Below are 10,082 nucleotides of genomic sequence, written 5' to 3' on the forward strand. Positions count from 1 at the left end.
CACCACCATTGCCTTTTAAAATAAAAAAAAACTTTAGGATGATAAATATTTTATAAAAAAAACCAATACAATAGAATGTAGTGAAGTAAGATGAATTATATTTATATAGCTCTTTTCTATAGATACTCAAAGCGCTTGACATACAGTAGTGGAACCCATTATCTACATCTTTAAGGTACATTTAAACCAGAGTGGGTGTCACTGGGAGCAAGTTGGTAAAGTGTCTTGCCCAAGGATGTTTTGGCCGGATTCACTGCATTTGATTCGAAACTGAATTTAATGAGATGCATGATTTGGAGTAAAACAACTTTAAATAAATTGTTCAAAAATTATTATATTTTTGCAAAATAAGAAAGTGAACATACTAATAATCTTAAATTAGTTACTCTTCCTGCCACAAACCCCAATAGTGGGTCAAACTCAGGACATCTGACTTAATAGATAATTAACCACTGCACCACCAAACTGTGAAAAGCATTCAGAATGTTGCCAATACATTCTACTTATTGTCAGAGCAAGAAAATATTTGCCATAAATCAATCAGTGTTGGCGCTAGGAATTTTCAAAATCTCAAGTCATCAAAATGGGGTCCCACAGTAAATTTTTGGGGTCCCACTTTTTTGTAACCGTTTTGAAAACAAATGATAAATGTATGCATTATCCTGTTATAGCCCACATTCTATATTGTGTTTTGGAAAAAGGTTGTCATAAACATTACTTAATTCATTAAAAAAAAATAATACAAAAGAAAACAATTTTTTATGCATATATACATTTATTCAGTTATAAACATTCATTCACTTTCTTCTTTCCTTAATGGATCTAAACTTTACCGCTGCCAGTAGTTTTTCTATATTTGTATTTTATAAGTTGTAGGTGTATTTATTTCAGTATAAAAGTGTAAAAAGTTGTTTGCTTCGGTCATGAAATGATGATAATGGTGTGCCATTTATTTAACGCTTAAATCTTTAGAGCCTACATCAACTTCAGATCCATCTGTCAATTCTAAGTTTGTTTGTCTGTTTTTTTCATGTTGTTTTTTTGTTTGTTTCCTGCCCTTTTTGTCAAAGAAAACTATGTTTTTGTTTTTTTATGGCAAACACACAAAAAAATGGAAAATGTTCCACAAAAAATATTTTTTAAAGCGGAATATTTGATGTGAAGTAATCGGAGCCTTGGATAGGTCAATAATTCATAAAAACATTGATTTTGATTTAATATTATGTTTTGAGCAATGAAAGTTTTAAAGAAAAAAAACAGCTTTGTTTTATTAGTCAACATTGCAACTTTTTCTAAATTACATTTCACCTGTAAGCTTTTTTATTCCACTTTTGTTATGTTTTTGCTTATTTTAATATTATTTTTAGAATGTGCTGTGGGCCTTTAAAACATTATCTGCGGGCCGCAAATGGCCTCTGGGCCACACTTTTGACACCCCTGCTATAGATGATAAACAATTACATCTGATAAGTCTATCGATAAAAAGCAGAGCCTGGCGACGCATGCACGTATCATAATGCAGTCAGCATCTCTGCTTCAGTAAACAATGACCGTGATGACGTCACTGTCAGCGATGCGAGCAACACTTGCTAACTTGTCAGCCACGTCCCCAAGAGACTTCTTTTGAACACTCCTCACACATTAACACTTCAAAAGGCACATATTTGCCCCGTTTGTTGACCTACAAAGTATGTTTTTGGGGTGGAGGAGTCTGGTCAGGTGCTGGTTATCTTGAAGCTAACAGCTAACAGTCTCCATCCTCGAACGATGTTGCTTCAGCGGGAGATACAACTGAAGTTTCCATGGACTCACAAAGACTAAAATAAGTCATTTACTGGAGCCATGGCACAGGATGAAGTTAAAAAGGTTGAATTTACACTCACCTTAGTGTTTACATGAAGTCTTTCTTTTGACAGCCCCTCGCGGTAAAGTTGTCTGAGTGCAAACGGAGGCAGTATTTGTAATTGATAAAATGTTCGGCGAATTAAAATTTACGACCAATAAAAATGCAATAAACGGGAACGGAAATTTGATCCGGCAAATATAAACAAAACAAAACAACAGCAGAAAGCGATAATCGATCAAATTTTAAAAAACAAGCAAACCGGGCAGTAAAATAAATAAATAAATAAGTCCGCGTCAAGGGGACGCGCGGGCTTCTGGAATTGCGCGTCCTTTCTGATTTCAATGCATAAAAAGACACAAAAAAGTGTGTTAACGCCAACACTGTTAATGTTTGCCATAAATTAATGTTTGCCATTGAATTTCACGTTGAGCGCTCTGCCATTTGTTAATTGACATTTTACATCTGCCTTCTTTCTCAAAATATAACCCACTCCCATGGATAGGGCCTTACACTCTGCAAAATTATTTTAAAAAACATGTTACAATTAGTTAACATTTAAAAAAACCACGGGAACACTCTACAGCACAGTCCTCATATAATTAATTATCCTGGATTGTTAACCTGGTCTGGAGCAAGCTAGCTACAGAGAATGAATACATCACATTGTTGTTACTTTGTGCAAATGCATCATGGATAAACAATACTTCCCAATTTAGGGCCTGACTTACTAGGATCCAAACACCACGCGGTAAACACTGTGTGCAATCTATAAAATTGCATGTACTATTAGTGGGCGAAGTTGCATGTGTGTGCAATTAAAGTAGTCCAGACCGACTTATTTAAATGAGGATTTTGCGTGTACTATACGGGAGTTCACCAAAGAGACACTGCAGATGCGGGTTATCATGCACCTACCTGCAGCGTTTTGCTGTGTTTTCAAACATGAAGCGGACATCTAACACTTTTTATGGGCATTTTAGAAGCAGTCGTGCAGTGCATCTTTTTTTACAGCCAAATATGTGCTCATTGTAAAGAGACTGCACATTACTTCGCTCAAGGCACAAAAAATGCTAACTTAAAGAAATTTTTTTGATACAAAGGCTTTTTTACTAATATATATACTATGTAAAAAAATCACGTCATTAAAAATATACTAAAGACACCAAAACGCATACATTGAAATTGTTTTTATCTGCCCCTTAAGTCCTCTAGTATACAAAAAAATGATAAAAAGATCTTGCTAAATAGACGGTGTCTAATATTTTTGTTATTTTCGACCATCCAAAATGTTGACACACACACACATAGAACGGAGGATACTCGTCTGTCCATCATTTATCACCGATCCTGCAGCTGCGAGTGGAACTGTCAGTTTGCACGTCCTTCTGACACGTGCTAAATAAAACGCAAAATAGATAAATAGAAGTCGCAAAAAGGTGTTGATAAATTATAATTTTTGCATGTTCTTCTCCCAGTATGTCGGACGTTTTGATGATCAGCATATTCTTTGCATATTAATGATGACAGAAACGCAAAAGGGATTGCATGCCTTATTCTACTTACTTGACAGACGCAATCGACTTTGCACACGTTTAGTGGATCAGCTTTGCGTGTGCTATCAGGTTTGCACGTGTTTTAGGACACGCAAACTTTAGTAAATCAGGACCCTGATCTCTTATCCTGGTTTTGTGGAATATCCCTCTGGTATCGATAATATCAATATTTTTGATGCATCCGCCCTCCTTTACTAATCAGATACTTCCCTCCTGTGTCAATGACCGTAGGTCAAAGAGTACTTTTTATAGACCTGCATTTATTCAGTCTTTTGCTTTCCACTAAGTATTGTCTAATTGTCTTCTGCTGCTTTATGTTTCTAACATTAGGTAAGATTTTCTTTTTTTCCTTTACTTTTTTGGGGAACTTCTGGATTTCGTAACGTTATTTTTAATAAAGATGTTACTACCTGTCTGCGATGAGGTGGCGACTTGTCCAGGGTGTACCTCGCCTTCCGCCCGAATGCAACTGGGATAGGCTCCAGCACCCCGCAATCCCGAGAGGGACAAGCGGTAGAAAATGGACGGATGCATGAGTTAGTGCCTGTGTGTGCTTCCAGATATCTTCCCATTGAGACCAACATAGCAGCTCAACGTTTTAACACGAGAAGTTTTAAAAGGAAACATTGGTGAGAATGAGTGCACAAGCTTACCGTTAGATGACATCAGTGCTTTTCTCTTGATCCTGTGACACATGCTTCACAGTCCCGGGATGCAGTGACCTCCAGATCCCAGTATTCCCTCAACAAACACCAAGCATAACCCAGAGGTTGAACTCCCGACCTTTTATCTTTCTGCTGATTCCAGACAGAACGCTTCAGCTGGTTCACTTTACACCAGATGTTCTTACCCTCCTCTGTAGTTTAACAGCTTTGATTACCAGAAAGATTAGCAAAATGATATGTGGTCTACGTTTTGTGCATTAAAAAGTCATCCAATTTATTTGATCTTCTAAAAGTTTGTTTCCAGAATTTCAAATGTATGCCTGATCTTTCTTACAAAAAATGCTTTTAGTTTTTTATAGGACAATCTGCAATAATGTGTCTCTGACTGGATAGTGCCAAGGTTTAACATTTCCCAAAATAACACATTCGGCTTTGTTTGGGTTGCATGCACTGCTGTTAAAACTATTATGGCTAAGGAAACAGTAAAGGCAGAGGCTGTGATTGAGCACCACATGGTGCAAAAAATATCAGTGGTTTAAGTTGTCAGCACCTCTTGAAAAATCATGCAGGCACTTTGGCTCATTTACTTTAACACATCCTGAAAATCTGTCAAGCTGTGTTTAACTATAACAGGCTGGATTAGGAGAGTTCCAACAGGTGATTCATATATTGGAAAAAGACATGTACCTGTAAAGTTTTTTTTAATCTTTGAATAAAACTACCTGGTATTTTTTGGTGGAAAAAAGAGAAATCAGAAAATATAATCCTTATTTTTTTTTAAAGTTTACAATTCAGCAAGTTTTATTAAGCTTATTTTAAGCACACTACCACAAAACACAAATTGCTAGCCTCTGATGTTATGAATATACAGTTGCGTTGTGGAAGCAACTGTAAAAAGCACAGCCAGAAATTCTAGGCTCCTTGAAATAAATCACATTGTGGCCCCACCAGGCAACAATCCTATTTGTTGTGGTGCCTGGAATTGACCTATATTTTCCTCTCTGATGCGGCGCCCCGGTTTCAATGTAAATGTATTTTAGATTATAGGATGGGGTTCTTATCTTATTTCCAAAGGCTTTAGTTATTTGCGAAGAACATTCAATTAGTAAGATAACAAGTAATCACACAAGACTGACGGTATATTTTTGGACTATAAGCCACAACATTTTTCCTATGCTTTGAACCCTGCGGATTATAAAACGGTGCGGCTAATTTAGGGATTTTTCTTCGCTAGCTGCCATAATGTTTTGAATGAAAAAAAACAGTTTTCAACACAGACCGAGACACTGAAAAGGTATGTTATTGTTTGTGATATGGCACCATTTATGGACGAGTTTGCTCACTGCAGGTGCTGTGGGTTGAAAATGTACTTCCTGTTTTGTGTCTTGAACTAGAAGTACATCTCGGTTTGTCTACTATTTGTCCATAGCATTTCTGCTCGAAATAATTATTCATTCATCACTCCAAGCAACGTTTGTAAGTTTTACAAAATAACTAAAACAATTCATACTGACTAAATCGTCCCATTTGTGATGTCTGTAGGAGTGTTTTTATGCCTAGTTGTTCGTGCTGTTGTAATGTAATCAAGCTAGCGTCGTTAGCATTAGCGAACATGCCAACACGTTTACAAGTATCTGTATTAGAATTATTAACTAATGGCATTCATTTTATATTGTTTCAGTTTCGTAAATGCACCAAAATGTCACCGTGGAGTTTTTGAGTCTGTTTAGCTGTTTGGAGAGCTAGCTTCTGCAGCTACTGGGTACCTGACAATGACTTCTGTTTTGTTTCATCAGCCGTTTGAATGCCGTGTTGCAGGCACCGTTTGGAAACAAATAAGGTAGCTAAATAAACATTTACAAAATGTTTGTACTTTTGTACCGGTATATATCTGTGGCTTATTTTCCAGTGCAGCTAATACATGTAAAGATATTTTTTCCATCCATCCATCCATTTTCTACCGCTTGTCCCTCTGGGGTGCTGGAGCTGCACTCGGGCGGAAGGCGGGGTACACCCTGGAGAAGTCGCCAGCTCATCGCAGGGCCAACACAGATAGACAGACAACATTCACACTCACATTATTTATTCTAATATTTGGTTGGTGCGGCTTAAAATACCGGTGCACTCTATAGCCCGGACGGTATGGTACTCTGTCTTTATGGGAGAACCCTTAATTGAAGTGAGGGAAGTTATTTAGCATTGTGTCAACCCTTTACGAGACTACTTCATGCAAGTATAAAAATACGGTCACTGTTCTAAATTGGTGCAAAGCTTATATTTTTACATTCCAGACACTAATAAAACAAAATTACTGCTTTCACCCTGTTCACCAAAATACGTTTATACCAACTTGCAGTTTCAATTTTTTAAGTACAGTATTTTTGAACAATAAAGTAAAAATGGTATTGCAAGTATTTTTTCTACGATGACGGAATGTGTAATTATACCTTTTTGAGATTGCTTAAGATTAGCTATGGGCCCTAAGGTGAAATAGCCATAGTTAAACAGCCAGTCCAGGTGTGTCACAGCATTTCACTTGCCCAGGTGTCCTATGAAACAATGTACAGTTTGGACAAAATACACTTTTCCATCTTTTGTGCACATTTGTGTGGTAACATGATGCATCTTCCTTTCCAACTAAGTACAGATTCTTAACTCCGTCTCACCGTTCTGGCCTTTAATTCATCTTTTCATATTTGAGATAAACCATATATTTCAACAAATGTTGTATAACCTCTATATTGGTTGTCCCTTCTAAGACAGGATAAACCTGGGAGTACAGGAATATACTGTACACAGGTTTGTCTCGAAAAAAGATGCCCACAACACACCCAGAGAGAAGCCAAATAACTTAATTTGGTTTTCTATTCTTGTAACACAAACACTATTGAAAAACATGTGTCATCACATCCACCCCTTCTAGAAGCACATCAAGAGATAGTTGCCAGATGACATGCTGTATCTATTTACTGCTGATAGGCAATGCTATAGAATGGTAATCACATGTATTTTCTTGCTGTCACTACCATTTAGTCACTGTATCCTTCCTCTGACCACTCACATGTTAAGATATCACCTCTGCAATAGTGTTGATTTCTGTCATTCCTTTCAAGCAAATGGTACAAAAAGATATGTAAATATTACAGACAACACTATTAAACCATTACTATTTTCATTGTTAGGTCGCTCTCTCTCATACACAGACACTCAAGTATAGGGAAAACTGTAATTCAGCTTCAAAGGGAAACCTGAGAGGGTCATAAATAATCATGGACATCTTTTTCAGCAGTGGAAAACTGTCCATCTGCCTTCCATTCACACACCAGTTTGTTTGTGTGTTTACTGCAGAGTGAGGTTTGGAGAATGGACCAAATGTGATCATCAAGAAAGTCTCTCAATAAATAAATATTGGTAATAAAGTGAGCTATCCATGGCGCCGCGTCTCTATTGTTGTATTTTGCGTGTTTCTTTTTTTCTTGCATTGAAAAAAACAGAGCACATACCAAGTCAAACCCCTTGTGTATTGAGCATACTTGGCCAATAAACCTGATACTGATCCTGTTTCTGAGCCATCAGCAATATTAAACATATGAGAGGTGAGTGAGAAGACAAGAATTGCAATAACAGTGGGGTCAAACAGAATATGCAATCTTAATCTGGTATCTATGGGGCCTTGGATTGTTTCGGTGTCCATGACGTTTGGATACAAAAAAAGAGAAAATATGAATTGTATGATTCTATTGAGTGGCCCACAAGACATGCTACCATACATGTAATATTGATATTTACAGTTATGTAATAATTAGACCAATTTTCATTGAGTTATCGGCAATTAATTGCAAATCACGATGACATTTTACAGACATGTTCTCAGTCACCTGAAGTGAATTGCGTGCAGCGGTTGAGGAGAAAAGTCACAGCGTGCAACAATATTATTATGTGAACATTTATGTGAAAGAGTGTCCAGAGCTATAATCTATTTCTTAAAGGGGTGCTTGATTTAGGAAAATGTTAACTGCAGAGTTGCCTATTTCAGGTCCAACCACGGAGCTTGCTTTTTGCACTGGAGACCAGCAACCAAACTTCCTTAAACAGTACCAGCAAGATAAACAAATTGTTATTCAATTAAGTTGTGTTGTAATATTCCAACAGCCTTTTAATGTTTAATTGTGTTTCCAACAAAATATGGCACTGAGCGCATTATACAAAGTTGTCGATTTTAGGTAAGACTGATATGTAGCTTTTTGGATCTGAAAGTCATGTCAGTGGTCATGTGACATTGGTATAAAATATTACAGGCATTTTCTCTGTGTCTATGATGTCAGTCAATGGTACATTTTGTTTAGTGAGAACAGACCAAAGAAAAAGAAGAGCTGGTCCAGATGGACTCTTGCACATAGACTATGTCATGTCAGATCTATAACTAAATTGTAGCAGCTTTCTCTTGCAATTCCTCTGGAACCCTTGAAGCGCATGCTATGAGCTCATAAAAAAAAAAAAAAAAAAAAAAAAGCTTTTAAGAGAGCAGTACTAAACTGACTTATTGTATTAAATACTTAAAGTATGTGTACAAGTGCAATGCTGCAGTGATGAGCACCATTGGAACAGAACCTCATTTAAGAACATCCTGCACTGACAACAGGTTGGGAGTGGTCGTAAGTCTTCTGTTTGAAGTGACTGTTGGTGGATGTACAGTAAATGTGTGTCCTGGGTGACATTCCTCTCCTGTCAAAGCCAGAAAGGAATTCCCTGGTAGGAGTGGCAGGCATGAGGTTTCGCTGGAGCACACACACGCTTGTAAACATGCAAAGAAGTACACATAAATATTCCTGTCAGGATATAAACAATGGCCATCAGCACAGGGGATCCAGCCTGCAGGCCCCACCCAGACAAGCAGGAACGGGGAACCTCAACAGCATATTTCAGGTTGGACATTGGAGCTCATCACAATCTACAAGGCCTTTGAGGGTTGTGTAACATGAGCACAGAGACAGACAGATAGAAACCTAGGGGGGTTTTAGGCAGATAGAAAAAGGGGTAAGGGAGAGTGAACCTGATGGTTTTCATAAAATTAAACTGGCTCTCATTGAAGTTTGTTCACCAAACTCAATTATTTTGTTCCTCCAACCAGATTAATGGACTAATTCTCCATCTTCCTGTTGTACAACTTATTCTAGATCTAACATGGAACATTTCCAGCAAACCTGACATTCATCAACCCCTCAGATTGTGTCTGAGGTGGAAAAAACAAATCTTCTAACAAACTGTTGCAGGCTCTCAATTCAGATGCTCCACTTCCAATTAATTAAAGGTGTTCTGAAGACACAAAGCTGATATCCATATCACACTTGCTTCTATTTACAAGAAATACTCACCAATGTGTTAGGCGTTCCTTCTCTTGTCTCTCCACTATCTGAACACTTCCAGGGAAAGTCTTGATGTATTCCACCACACCCTCCTCCCTGGAATTATCCCAAAGTCCAGGTCTCACTCCTGATTTCAAAGCTGTGCATCCAAGTCTGCTGCCATCCACTTCTGCCTGTCTCCCTCCCACAGTCTTTGGAAAATGGTTTGTTCAAAAAGTTAAGTAACAAGAGTCCAAATGCTGCTCCCTCCCTCTATGTGTTGCTCCCTGAAGGTCCTAGTGCCGACCACTCCCATGTGCTGCCACATAGAGGCAAACAACGTTGTAAGCATTTTTCACAACATTTAATGACTGGCCCTTTTGCATAGATTGATGTGTTTAGTTTTGAAAATTGGTGTCATTAAGAGAGAGGTTTGGGGTTCCCCCATTGGCAGTGAAGACTATATTTTATAAGTCTGGACCTAAAAATTATGTTTACAGGTACAATTTCCAGCAACACAGACACAGTACTGATGTTAGGCTTGTTTTCGAAGTTTCTCTACATTTTGGAACACCCACTTTTAGCTCCAAAATATGGGTGGGCCTCTGCCAGCCTGTTGACGTCACAAGCAGTTGCCCTGTGGTGATTTGTGTTTTGATTGCATCAACATCCC

At 37.8% G+C, this 10,082-nt stretch overlaps 1 protein-coding gene across 3 annotated transcripts in view; it reads right to left on the reverse strand.

The window, feature by feature from the left end:
• The window catches only part of ngfa (nerve growth factor a (beta polypeptide)), a 76,954-nt gene extending 67,344 nt beyond the window's left edge, over positions 1-9,610 (reverse strand). For 2 of the 3 annotated variants that reach the window (XM_062052108.1, XM_062052106.1), the window contains exon 1: positions 9,440-9,610. The gene's annotated coding sequence lies outside the window, so the exon portion shown is untranslated. Of the gene's footprint in view, positions 1-1,883; positions 1,916-9,439 lie in introns of those variants that run through there. The other variant, XM_062052107.1, reaches the window with a different exon arrangement.
• Between the last annotated feature and the right edge of the window lie 472 nt (positions 9,611-10,082).

Source organism: Entelurus aequoreus, linkage group LG07, assembly GCF_033978785.1.
Source record: "Entelurus aequoreus isolate RoL-2023_Sb linkage group LG07, RoL_Eaeq_v1.1, whole genome shotgun sequence".
In the NCBI taxonomy this organism is placed as follows: Eukaryota; Metazoa; Chordata; class Actinopteri; order Syngnathiformes; family Syngnathidae; genus Entelurus; species Entelurus aequoreus.